This window comes from Podarcis cretensis (genome assembly GCF_951804945.1).
Source record: "Podarcis cretensis genome assembly, chromosome: 5".
NCBI classification, from domain to species: Eukaryota; Metazoa; Chordata; class Lepidosauria; order Squamata; family Lacertidae; genus Podarcis; species Podarcis cretensis.
Genome location: NC_137174.1, coordinates 27,051,532 through 27,064,561, shown reverse-complemented (window position 1 = coordinate 27,064,561; position 13,030 = coordinate 27,051,532). Strand labels below are relative to the sequence as shown.

The 13,030-nt window shown below is 42.5% G+C and overlaps 1 protein-coding gene and 1 long non-coding RNA gene across 5 annotated transcripts in view; one reads left to right on the top strand and one right to left on the bottom strand.

Moving 5' to 3' along the window:
- Nucleotides 1–13,030, top strand: part of ANK3 (ankyrin 3) — a 388,986-nt gene that overhangs the window by 107,056 nt on the left and 268,900 nt on the right. The gene's annotated exons all lie outside the window — the stretch shown is intronic.
- On the bottom strand, nt 3,652–12,148 carry LOC307217396. The gene is made up of 2 exons (XR_013839591.1): nt 11,897–12,148; nt 3,652–4,595 (listed from the first exon to the last, which is right to left on the bottom strand). It is a non-coding gene; the product is annotated as an uncharacterized lncRNA (long non-coding RNA).

Below are 13,030 nucleotides of genomic sequence, written 5' to 3'. Positions count from 1 at the left end.
ATCATGGCTGGTGACTTTAACAAACCTAAGTATATTCAAGGTTTGGGAGGCAATCCTTTTGCATAGGTTTTCAGAATTTGAATAGGTTTTCAGAATTCTTTTCCAACCCATGCTGTGAAATTATTTATCTCCCACTACTCTAGTGTAACTTTGCTCTTTTTTTAAAAAAATGTAGAGGTACTCTTGTAGTACCTTTGTAGTACCTTTTGAAATCCCCTCCCCCCCCACATACACACACCAGATGACCCTTTTAATTTTCTAAATTAGTCTGTGGATGATCGAAACAGCCCACACAATGTTCTATCAGGAATTGTGCAGGAATTCCTTTGTGACAGTCACCCACGCTTCTCCTTTCCATGTACATATTGTCATGAAATGCTCACTTTGGGATTGGTTGCCAAAATTAGGTACCCAGTTCTTAACTTTGTGCAGATCTCCCTTTCCTGCCAATGAATATGCTTATTCCGCCTTGAATATCTGTGCACGTGGTGTATGGCTAGTTCTGCACCTAGTCATTTATAATTGCATCAGGAGTTCATTGGGACTAAGGGTGCTTCCATATGGGTGTTTATTGTGGGCAAGCGATCTTCATGCACATAAGTTTGGGTTGTGGGGTTTTGTTTTTGCAGTGTCCACATGACATCATCCATCAAAACTGTTGCCAGTACCCCCCCCCCCCACCTCCCTCAGTTTAATCTGGGTTTATCCTTTCTTGGGGAAATCTCCTCCTCTAAAAAAAAAATATCAATAATCAACAACCATTTTGCAGAATCTGGAAGTTGCCTGCAATGAGCATTCAAATGAACTGGGGAGCAAAATTATGAAGGAAGTGTTGACAATGAGTCAATATAAAAGCTATGCATTAAAAAACAATAACACCTTGGCAGAAAGGCATCACATTTTCAAACTGGAAAATTGTTTTAATGCAAACTCCAGTCTGGAGCTTTGATCCTAGAACTTCCATAACTTAGAAGATAGCAGTGGAGGGGGGAAAATACATTGCCTCAAAAGTGCCAGGGAAGAACATGTAGCTTGTGTGCCCTAGACACTTCTGGCATCCAACTGAGCACAGGACTGTAGCCACAGTGCCTGCTTTTCTAGAAGGGCACTTTCCTGCTTGCTAGCAGCATCCACCAAAGCAACACTGGACTGCAGCCAAAGATTTGGCTGGTTGTGTAAAATCAATGAAGAGACCAAAGTTTAGCTTGGCTTTGAAGTTCATAGCCACTCTCCTGTCTCATTTTTCTCCCAACTTCACATCCCTTCCTCTGGCCTTCTCGTCACCTCATCTCTTTGGACTTCACCCAGTGCTTTGATCCTTCCAACAATCCTGCTTCCATTAGTTTTGCTACCTGCTGAAGCTCTGCCCTGCATAATAGACCCTGCCCTGCTTCTTATTTGCAGTGGTGCTGTCAGGGTAGGACTTGGGGGCAGAAATCTGAGAGTCCATGTGGCAGAATGAGCAGGATGGCATCCAAATGCAGCTAGGCTGACTTATCCTGCATATTGAGGGAAGAAATATACAGTACATTTCCTTCTAAGGAGATCCTCCCTGCTGCCGCAAAAGACCATTAAGTGCAGAGCTCAACATTACCTAAGTACACCACTGCTTGTTTCCCCTTCTTGCCTAGTCCCCTTTGCCTGCTCTCCTGCCTCCAGGACCTTTGCCACTCAGTGATAGCAAGCTTTTACCTGCCCTTCTCCCAATCCCTGCCAGAGCGTTCACAGCTACAAAAACAGAAGGGCTTGGGCGGATGTCAAAGAGAGAATCATAGAATCATAGAGTTGGAAGAGACCACAAGGGCCATCGAGCCCAACCCCCTGCCAAGCAGGAAACACCATCAGAGCACTCCTGACATATGGTTGTCAAGCCTCTGCTTCAAGACCTCCAAAGAAGGAGACTCCACCACACTCCTTGGCAGCAAATTCCACGGTCGAACAGCTCTTGCTGTCAGGAAGTTCTTCCTAATGTTTAGGTGGAATCTTCTTTCTTGTAGCTTGGAACCATTGCTCCGTGTCCGCTTCTCTGGAGCAGCAGAAAACAACCTTTCTCCCTCCTCTATGTGACATCCTTTTATATATTTGAACATGGCTATCATATCACCCCTTAACCTCCTCTTCTCCAGGCTAAACATGCCCAGCTCCCTTAGCCGTTCCTCATAAGGCATCGTTTCCAGACCTTTGACCATTTTGGTTGCCCTCCTCTGGACACGTTCCAGTCTGTCAGTGTCCTTCTTGAACTGTGGTGCCCAGAACTAGACACAGTACTCCAGGTGAGAGAGAGAAATGGCATTTTCTTTACTTTACTTCCCTCTCCTTTTGCACAATTTGCTTTTCTCCGTAGAATGGAAGTTGTAGGGTCAAGCTCTTGCAACTTGGCGCAGATTCAAAACAGCTTTCCAGTTTGGAAATTCACCGCTCTTTGTGCCTCACCAGGGCTTTTTAATTAGCATGCCTTTCATGCTAATGCATTATAACACTTCTATCATCTTACTTGATTTCCCCCCTTCATTATAGTGCATTTGCAAGGCATTCATTTAATTAGCTTAACTGTAGGCTGCAACAATTTGTCTCCCACTTCCTTCTGCAAGGAGGTTCCCCATTTCATACCCTTAACAACTCCCCCCCGCAACAAGAATGAAGTCTGGTAATGTGGCTTGTTCGTTTTCTAAAGTTGCCAAAATTAAAGTTGGAGACCTTTACAGTTTAACATGTACACTTATACAGAAATTCGAGTACATTATCAGCATAGCTTTTAGCAGTGGATCTTATATTGGTGAAAAACATAAGAATGGAGAAGGAGCCTGTTAAGGAATGCAGCTAATGGGTTAATTCTCCATGAGTCAGCAGAGATAACTCATCCCCCATAATGCACTTGCAGGCATCTTGTGACACTCTTATCTGGGCAGATTTGGAAAGTAACTTTGTGTATAAAAGGGCTCAGGTTACAGAATACTGTGTGGATCGTGAATTGTGTAAGACTTTCTGTCGGAACAGGGATACATGTGAAGAATTTTGTGAAGAGATTGTCTGAGGAAGAAGTTGGAACTTAAATCAGGACTTGGCTGTGGCCTTTAACACAGCAAGGACTTTGAAGCAAAGAGCCTTCTCTGGGATCAGAGAGAGAAGACTATTGTAACATCTGCAAATAGTGTGTATATGTATGTTGGTGTTGGCCTAGTACAGACAACTCCGCTAAATGGCTGTTTTCTGTGGTAAGCTTAATTGCTTCAACTGAGCTTCTGCAGCATATACACCCAACAACCCCAACAAGATCCCTCCTGGAGCAGACCAAAAGTCTATCCAACCCAGCATCCTGTTCTCAGGGTGGCCAAGCAGATGCCAATTAGAAGCCTCCAGGCAGGACTTCAATGAGTGAAGCAGTGTTCTACCCACTTGCAATTCCCAGAAAGAGCTATTCTCTGGCAGTAGAGGTAGCATACACAAATAAGTGTTATGGCTAGTTACCATTGATAGCCTTGTCTCCCATTAATTTGTCTTTTTAAATCATCCAAATCAGGGGTCATTGGTACACCTTATGGGAGCAGGTCCTACAGTTTAACTATGAGCTGTGTGGAGTACTTCCTTATATTGTAAGCCAAAAATAGCTTATCTTCTGAGTTTACTCCAATAAAACTCAGAGATGAGGAGTTAGGAGTCCATTGTTGTTTATTGCTAGGCAGTAGGTTACAGTTTCAAATTGTTTCGCAAAACTGCAACCACACCCAGGGGTATTTATAACATTTCAAACAAAGGATTTCAATTTTCACCGATCATGTACATCATTACCTCATTTCATGTTTAATACACATGCGCAATAAGCATTCCTAACTAAGCTTTGATTCTCACTGTGATCTGTTACATTGTGTTAGTATGCATGTTGGGAACCTGTGTTACGCGTAGCCATTTGCACCATGGATCAACTTATGTTCTAGTTTATGAGCTTTATCTTTGGGATTCACATATTAGCTGTACTTCTGCCCCAGTGGGGGTGGCAACTTGCAAAATCATCAGTTTCATAAAGCAACAGGTTACCATAACTTCTGTATTAGAAGCACACTCAAGAATTTATAGGGGTTCACATTATCACATTCATTATGGCCCTTTGGACCACTACCACATTCCCCCCCTTTCAAGCTAAAAGGTGAGAGATTACTCGCACCGTTCAGCTTGACCCTTAGGTAACTCATTCAGCTAGACCCTAAGGTAACTCACTTTGACCCTTCTGAGGCAGTTGGTGGTATTGCAAAAGTAACTGCTTTGGGGCTATGTTTTGGGGCTATATTGAAAAGGATTTATATACAGATTGTCACCTAAGTTTAGTACAGGGTTGACACCATTCCATTTAGCCAATAAGACCAGTGCCAGTCCCTCTACTAACATCCAAAAATGTATATAATTGCCATTGCCCTATTTGAATGCGGACGCTAATAATAAGGGAGTGTTTTTAGATTTGGAGGTTAAGGTTGAAGAATCCTCAAGCTTCTCCTTCTGCGTAGAGCAAACCAGCTTCCAGAGTGTGGTTGCAGCAGAGGGCCATTGTCTCATTGTCTGTGGCCAGGCTCTGTTACTAGGTAGAGCCTGACGCAGGGGTCCTGTTGGTACAAAGTCAATTCTAAGTCAGAGTCTTGGTCCTAAGCACATGTCCTGGTGCCTACAGACCAAACAACCAAACCACATTAATGTATTGCTCCAAATGTATTGCTAGGGGACCATGTTCTTGAGCATGTTCACCCCAGTGCCCACCCCCCAGCCTCCAATAGCAGATCCTTTTCCCCCTTTTTCTTTTTGTCTCAAATTGAGACAAGCCCAGTATAAAAAAAGCCCGGTAGCAGCTGCTTGCAAAATATGATGGCTTACAGCATACTTGACATTGTGCCATATTCTGATGAACCTTGATACATATGCCATAAAAAACAAAAAATATTGCATTATTAAATAGGTAATTGGAGCCATTATCTCTTAGGTGCTGTCAGTCAGTGGCTAGTTGCAAACCATTAGCTCTAGAAATTACAGTGTTTTGATATACGCCCATGGAATTTTCTAGGCAAATATCTTTGTCTTGTTTATTTTTCACTACAGATTACTGTGCTGAGCAGCATAAACAACTGCAGGCACCTCCATCTTTCCCTTCTAGTTACTCAGAATGCATTGCCGCTATATGCAATCATTAGAACCAGTGGTTGACAAGAATGGAAGAAACAGATAGCTTCATTTTCTGCACAAAAGCAAAGATAAAAAGCCAGTTCAAGCCTGGATTTTTTACTGTCACAAGTCTTTTTCTTTTATTATCACGATGACCGGGTAAGGCACACTCAGTTCAAGCCTTCAGAGATCTATCTGTTTTACAGCCAGACAGAGAAGCTCTTTACATTTTTTCCTCTCTTTCACTGCCAGGAGCAAAACATGGCATTTACCCCAAGAGTTCTCAAGCCCTTCCTATTGCAATAAAAGCATTTGGGGTTCCTGGCAAATAAGAGAAAACAAATATGAACAGGTTGTTGTCTGGCCCTAGGGATGTGCATATCACATGCACATGCACATACACAGAAGGATGGATGTTAGGGAGGAACTCATGTGAGGAACTCTTCTTTACTTAAAGGCTTGCAGAGAAAAACCCCAGCATTCTAGCTTGGACACTCCACCCTCTGGCATTGCCATGATTAGGAAGAGCAGTGAGATGTCTGGCCTTTTGTCCCAATTGTAAGGCACTGGGGTTGGGGAGTAAAACATTCCCTGCTCCCAGCAACTGAGGAGGGGTGGGTTACATTGTAGGAGTATTTTATTTAGTCCCTATAATGGGCTGTCATAGCCATTGTGCTCTTGCTGAGAGAAGCCTGTGTGACCCTTCAAGCCAGGCTAAGGGGGAAGGGATGTCCTGAGGCTGTGTCCTTAATTTAGACTACCATAAATAACTCTTGTGCAAAGCCCTGACCCTTCGAGGCTTGAAAAACACACCTTAATCGTTTGTAGTCAGGCTGTGAATGAGTTCAGTTGCAATGCGATTCTGCATCCATGTTTCTAACGCCTTCCAACTACTCCACTTTTGCGCATGTATAATTTTGGTGCTGTTTCTAATACCCTTTCCCTCTCCACCTCTTCGTGAGCTGGCGGTGGGGAACGAGCCTCTTAACGGAACTTAGCTGTACCTCTGTTGAAACACCTGGTACACATTTGTGTTTGGAGGTTTCATCCATCATACAGGCAGGTCTCTGCCCCCTGTTGTGCAGTCTCTTATTCCTCCCCCTCCTCTGTGCACAACAGTGATGCAAATACCCAGAATGCCTGTCATTAAACTTTTAGGACTCCCTGCCCAGAACAATATATGTGCACGTCTCCATGACTGGCTAAGTCAAGGAAATTCCTCAATGCCGCCAACGTCTTCTCAAAGCCCTTCCTGACCCTTTTCTCCTCCTACATGTCCCTGAGCTACAGGGGTCATTGGCTGGTCTACCTGTCTCTTTCTAGCAGAGTGAGTGGCGTTAAGACACGTTCTGTGTGGTATCACAGGACAAACTGCTTCTGGCCACAGTTCTCAAATAACTTCAGTAGGAACCGTTTCAGCGTGGAACTGAATGCTTAAAAGCAGCACGGCCCTTCTATGGAAAACGGCAGCTCTGGACCAAATCAAACCCCCTCTGTGGTTTTGTAAAATCTGGCAGAATTTAACCTGTGACCTGTAGTCATTAAATAGTGTGGCAGCTGACAAAATGTGGAGAAAGTTGAGACACCCGGATACTGCATTGTTTGTATAATATATTATGGAGCAGGAGGATGGAACTCAACAGGGAAATGCCATTTTCAACAGCAGCCTTGCATTTCTTGTGGCATGTAGTTCTTTCCTTGGAATAACCAGTTTGGGGAGTTCCATCATATACCGTATTTTTTGCACCATAACACTCACTTCTTTCCTCCTAGAAAGTAAGGGGAAATGTCTGTGCGTGTTATGGAGCGAATGCCTGCGGGTGGCGGGGGGGATCTGCTGCAGTTGTGAGCAGAGGATCCATGGTTCCCCTTCCTTCCCTCCTCTGTGGTTACAAAGCATGGATCCACATGGATCCTCAGGATTTTTGCATTGGGCTACTCCAAACTCACTGTCAGATCACATGTCTGTGGCCACAGCATGAACCACAAAAATCATATATCCACTATTTCGTTTAGAATATTTTTTTTCTTGTTTTCCTCCTCTAAAAACTACATGTGTGTTATGGTCTGGTGCGTGTTATAGAGCGAAAAATACGGTATCTTTATTCTTGTCAACAATCACTGAGACTTGGGCATCTTTTGTGATTATTTCCCTTCAACCCTCCACTATTAAAATAGTGGCATTTTGTAGGGCTGTTGTGAGAATAAAAGTGGAGGGCAGACAGTGTGTAGGAATAGTAGACAAGAACCTAAGCACTTTTGCAGAGTGGTTTATATGACAGTGTGTTATGCGCATTCTTATTTAGAATTGCTCCTGTTTTTCACAGTCCATCTACTGTGAAATGCCCAACAAAAAATAGCATGAACTCCAGTCACCTACTCAGTGTACCAATTAATGTGATGAAATCACATCATTACACACCCCTGTATCATTTTTAAAGTTAAACTAGAAAGGCTCTAACTTTGAATTTGTGCTTCATTTTCCCCCTTTTGTAAACTGACTGAAGTTTTCATTTTGGATTAAAACATCAATTTCTGCAGCATGTGCATTAAGTAATGATTCAGTAGATGCAGATAATTTTGGAGTAAAGTCTTGTGGCTTTGCCCAATTTTGGCCAACACTGCTGTGTAGCATAGAAGAATGGTCTACAAATAGGTAAGATTTAAATAGACTGAGTTCCCCACAATGCTTCACGTTTATGAAATAAGATGCATTTTCTTTTTTCTTTATTTTACACCCCACCCCTCCTTTTGAGCATCTTGGTTTAATTTGGAGAGTGGTTATGGGGTTTGCAAATGAATTTGACACACATAAAACTTGACAAGCAAAAAAAAAGCAGGGGGTGACCCTTTGCTTTCTGTGGTATCTAAATCTATCTGAAGTAACATCCTATCTCACCGCCAAGTGCTGCCATCTCTGATTAACTCTTCTTTGGTTGTGCATTTGGGTAACCTCACTGTGTAGCTGAATCAATAACAGCAATTCAATCTGCTGATGGCATATTCTCCAGACTATAAAAATTTCCCCTTGAGAGTGCACTGGCCAAGCTAAACCCCTGGGGAGAGGTGAAGTAGCTCCTGAAGGTGACCTAACCCTGATCTTTCCTCATTTAAGTCCATGTATATATTTACCACATGTGTGTACCACCCGCCTTTAAAGGGTGGAGTCAACTGGATTTTTCCCCATTTTGCTTAATCGTAGTTCAGTGATGGAGCATGTGTTTTGCATGTAGAAGTTCTCAAGTTCTTGAGTTTCAATCCTTGGCATTTCCAGTTAGCAAATGCTCAGGGAAGAGGGATCTGATTGATCCTCTGTTTGAGCCCTTGGAGAGCCACTGGCTCCTGGAGCAGTCAGTTTTTAGTTACATGGACTGGTATGAGACTCAATCATGTGGACGCAGGCTTTAGAGTCAAACTTGGGTTTCCCAAACTTCGATCATCAGCTGTTTTTGGACTACAACTCCCACCATCCCTGACTGCTGGTCCTTGTAGTTAGGGATGATGGGAGTTGTAGTACAAAAACAGCTGGTGACCTAAGTTTGGGAAACCCTGCTTTAGACTATGGATTGGCCAAATAGATAAATCACCCAGCACACATCATTCCTGTCCAAGAGCCACCGTTTCTCTTCTACTAGTTTCTAATCTTAAGTGTTTTCAGACTCTGCTGATACTGGTGCATAGGATGATTTGAGGGGAGGGTATTTCTATACAGCTTGATAAGCATACAGATGTATAACCCAGGGTGGGGTGTGAAACACTGCATTTACAGTACTTGGGAGTCCTAGGCTATGTAGGCTTACTCAGGATCAAGTCTAATTCGGTTCAACTGGACTTTCATGTAGGCGTGTATTTGGATTACAAGCTTGCTCATAACCAGAAGTCGTCAACAAACTGAATTTGTGCCAGCTGATGTATTGTCACTTGTTGCACTTCTGATAAGCTGGCTTTGGGTGAGTGTTGCACATGGTGCTTTAAAAAAATAATGAAACAGTTGTCTTTAAATGGTTTGGGCTTCTCATTTTAGGAAAAATAATAATCAATTTGTGCTGTGGCAACTATTGCACCTTATGTTATGTGTTGTTGTTGTCTTTAAAACTAAACATGGGCACATATTTTTATTTAGCTATTTTTAAAGCCTCTGTGTGACAAGAGAGTAATAAATGAAAATAAATCCAGAACAGGAGTGTGTGTGTGTGTGTGTGCGTGCGCATGCTCATGTGCACAAAGGAAATCAGACATTTCTGAATTCATTCCCATTTCTGACATTGTTAGACAAAAATTACAGCTCTTATCTGTGCTGTGTAACCATGGCTACCATGTGATTACTTTCAGCAGAGAATTATGTACGAGTATAGGAGACAGTGGCCTTGTTTCAGCCTAGACCATATGCATTTGGCTGATAACTATGTTAATTGACTGTAATCCTTATCAAGGTTGCACATTGGGGTCTTTTAAATAGGCCGAGATTTAAATCTCTACGTCATTTCCCATTCTTATATGGAACAAACATTGCTGCTTTTTGCTTAAATTGTACATTGTACATTATACAGTCAAATGAGACGTGTGTATACATGGACATGCGCCTTCCAATCAAGCACACCATTTCCCATATTTATAAGAGCAGAAGTGTTGGCTGTCAGAAACACAGTGTTGCACTGGAAGAAGCAGCTGTGTGTCAATCCCACATCCATCCGTAATGTGCGGCTCAACTTACTAGGTGTCACAGAACCACATATCGCTGCCACCTACTGTAGAACACAGAGCCAATAACTGGCTCATCTTCCATAGCAAGGATCACCACCACTGGCAGACATGTTTGCAGGGAGGAAGGGGTTAAGGTGAGTGCCTGGTTGTGGCAGCAAGGAGCCATTCTGAGTAGCACTTCAACTGACTGGGTCCTATGAAATTGTGTGCATGTGCCAGCTTTGAAGCTCAGTGCTCTTCTTAATTATGCCTCCTTTGGAGTGGTCATTGTGATAGCAAGGGCTGGGAGTGCTGGCCGTTTGTTAGAACCAAAAGAGAAACTAAGACCTTTAATTTGTCAATTGGACAACATCCATAGAAGCCATTTTGAGCAAATGGCAAGAAGCCCAAGTATAATGGACGTTGCACTGGGAGAGCTGAGAAGCCGCCTTCTGTAAATCTGACTCTGAAAGCCCGTATTTCATGAATCTGGATCATTAAATGCAGCCTAGTTGCATATGAGCATGACTATTTTGCTTTAGAGTTTTATTTTCACCTGTTTGTTGCGTATGTGATCTATCTATCATCTATCATCTATCTCCGTTCCTCACCCTTAGTCATTTTTTTCCTGGCACTCTAAGACCCCACCAATTTTGGCAGCAGCAAAAGTGGGGGGAAGATAGACCCAATGATTTTTTTGGGGGGTGAACCTCAGCAGCCGGATGGGATGTAAATTGCCCCCCTTATAGTAGACTGAAACAATATGTAAATAAAACATTACATCTGCCAGCCAATTTGTTATTTCAAAGCAAATGCCAATAAAAAGAAAACATAAAGATCATTGGCAATTCTGTTTGATACATGATGTGTTTTGTTTCTCTCACAATGCTCAACTGTAAAAGTGGCTCAAATATTCAAAAATCATTTGTACCTGAGCATATTGGATTGTGGCAGTGTAGAAAAGAAAAACTGTGCAATTTAGTGCCTGTTCTGTGTAAAACTAACAAACACTACACATCAAAATTGTTGAACCTGAGGGAAGAAACAAAATAAATAAATAAATAAATAAATAAATAAATAGTTGAACCTGTTGGTCCAACCCCCACCTCAAGCCCCATATTCTACAGTTGGAGGGGGGATGTGCTAAGCATGCTTGAGGTGTTCTGCTTCTGTGGATTCCAATACAAACTGACCTGTACCTCTCAGTTTTGGCAAATAAAACACTGTGCTGAAAAAGAAAGAAAGAAATGAGATAAGGTCCGTCCGGGGACAGGATGAGAAAGTTGGTTCAGAACAGAAAAGTTAGAGAGACGTTTTAGAATGTGAAAAGGGGAAGTTGGCCATCTTAATGATATTTAAGAGGAAACGTTTCCGAGCACAATTCAAAGTGTTGGTGCTGACCTTTCAAGCCCTAAACGGCCTCGGCTCAGTATACCTGAAGGAGCGTTTCCACCTCCATCGTTCTGCCCAGAGACTGAGGTCCAGCGCCAAGGGCCTTCTGGTGGTTCCCTCACTGCGAGAAGTCAAGTTACAGGGACCAGGCAGAGGGCCTTCTTGGTAGTGGCACCCGCCCTGTGGAACGCCCTCCCACCAGATGTCAAAGAGAAAAATAACTACCAGACTTTTAGAAGACATCTGAAGGCAGCCCTGTTTAGGGAAGCTTTTAATGTTTAATAGGTTATTGTGTTTTGGTGTTCTGTTGGTGGCTACCCAGATGGGCAGGGTATAAATAAATTGTTGTTGTTGTTGTTGTTGTTGTTGTTACTTCAGGAAAGCGAACAATTTGTAGGAGGGCAGAATTACACCAGATGAAGAATCATAGAATCATAGAGTTGGAAGAGACCACAAGGGCCATCGAGTCCAACCCCTTGCCAATAGAGTGTAAAGAAAATATAGAAACCTGCAAGTCCAACTTTATAATTGGAAGAAGTATTTTGTGAATTGCCGAGTCAGAATTGGGGATCGGCATGGTTTGGCAGTGGCCCAGGGCCCAGGGCTCAGAAGTGCTTCTTGCCACCCTTGCCACCATCACTGCTGCTTGTTGCTATCACTCTGAACAGTCACTCACCTTGGCCCCCTCCTCCTTGTAAAATGTTTATCCAGAGGTAGTGGCACTTCTTATGGAAGCTGAGGCAACACTTAGCTCCATTCTGTGGTGGGTGGCAACATCCCCCAAGATGCAATTGTCTGATGTCATCACACATGGCATCTTGTGGACTCTACCACTGCAGCCATCCACTGTAGAATGAACCAGCTTGGTTCCCATAATAACCATATATGTGTCATCACATATTCGCAGGAACGAGAGGGTTCAGGAGAGTGACAGGCAATGGCTGCAAACAGCCATGCTGCATGGTGACTCTGATGGGAGCAGCAGTACTTGGCAATGGACCAAGTTGACAGAGGGCCTGCCAGTGGCACCAGGCCAAGGACCCACTAAAGACTGTCACTGGCCCTAATAGATTTTATTTGTTGAATAGTAATCTCGATTTAAAGGCTGATTCAGCATTCCACACTAATAATAAAAGGGTCCAGAAGGAACAGTAGGCCCTGTGGCACATTAATACAATTTCAGAACGGCCATCAGACAACTCGATGATAAATGCTTGGGAAATGATTACAGAATTGCTCTATATGCAGATAATGTTCCCCACTGCCCAGACAGCCTGAGGCAAGTCTATTAATTAAATTAATGGAAATGTTGGAAGAGTACAGTAGTTGGTTATGAAGTTAACACAAGAAAGTTGGGCATAATCCAATATTATCAATAGAGGAAACAATATACAATAAAAAGAGAAAATACATTAAATATCCATATAACAACATTTCAGGAGATATGAACAATTTGATTAAATGTAACCATTTGGTTAAATATTTGATTAGATATGTTGCTATGCAGAATAGCAAAAAGTTTCTATGAAAGGTCTACATTAAAGATCTCATGGATGGAAAATTCTTCATGGTGGGAACAAATGTTTTGAACAAATGCTTGCTTTTTACTTCACAATGACAGTTAAGATCCCACAAGAAATCCAGGACATCATTAACTGTTTTTTTCCAGAACAATATGATTCCTGGAATTAAATAATGAATTATGCAACAACAACAAAATACTAATGAAGTAAGGCTAGCTAGCAGTTCAAAATCAAATTAAATATTCATGGTGTTATATTGACTTCTGTCTGCATGTGGTGGGTAGCAA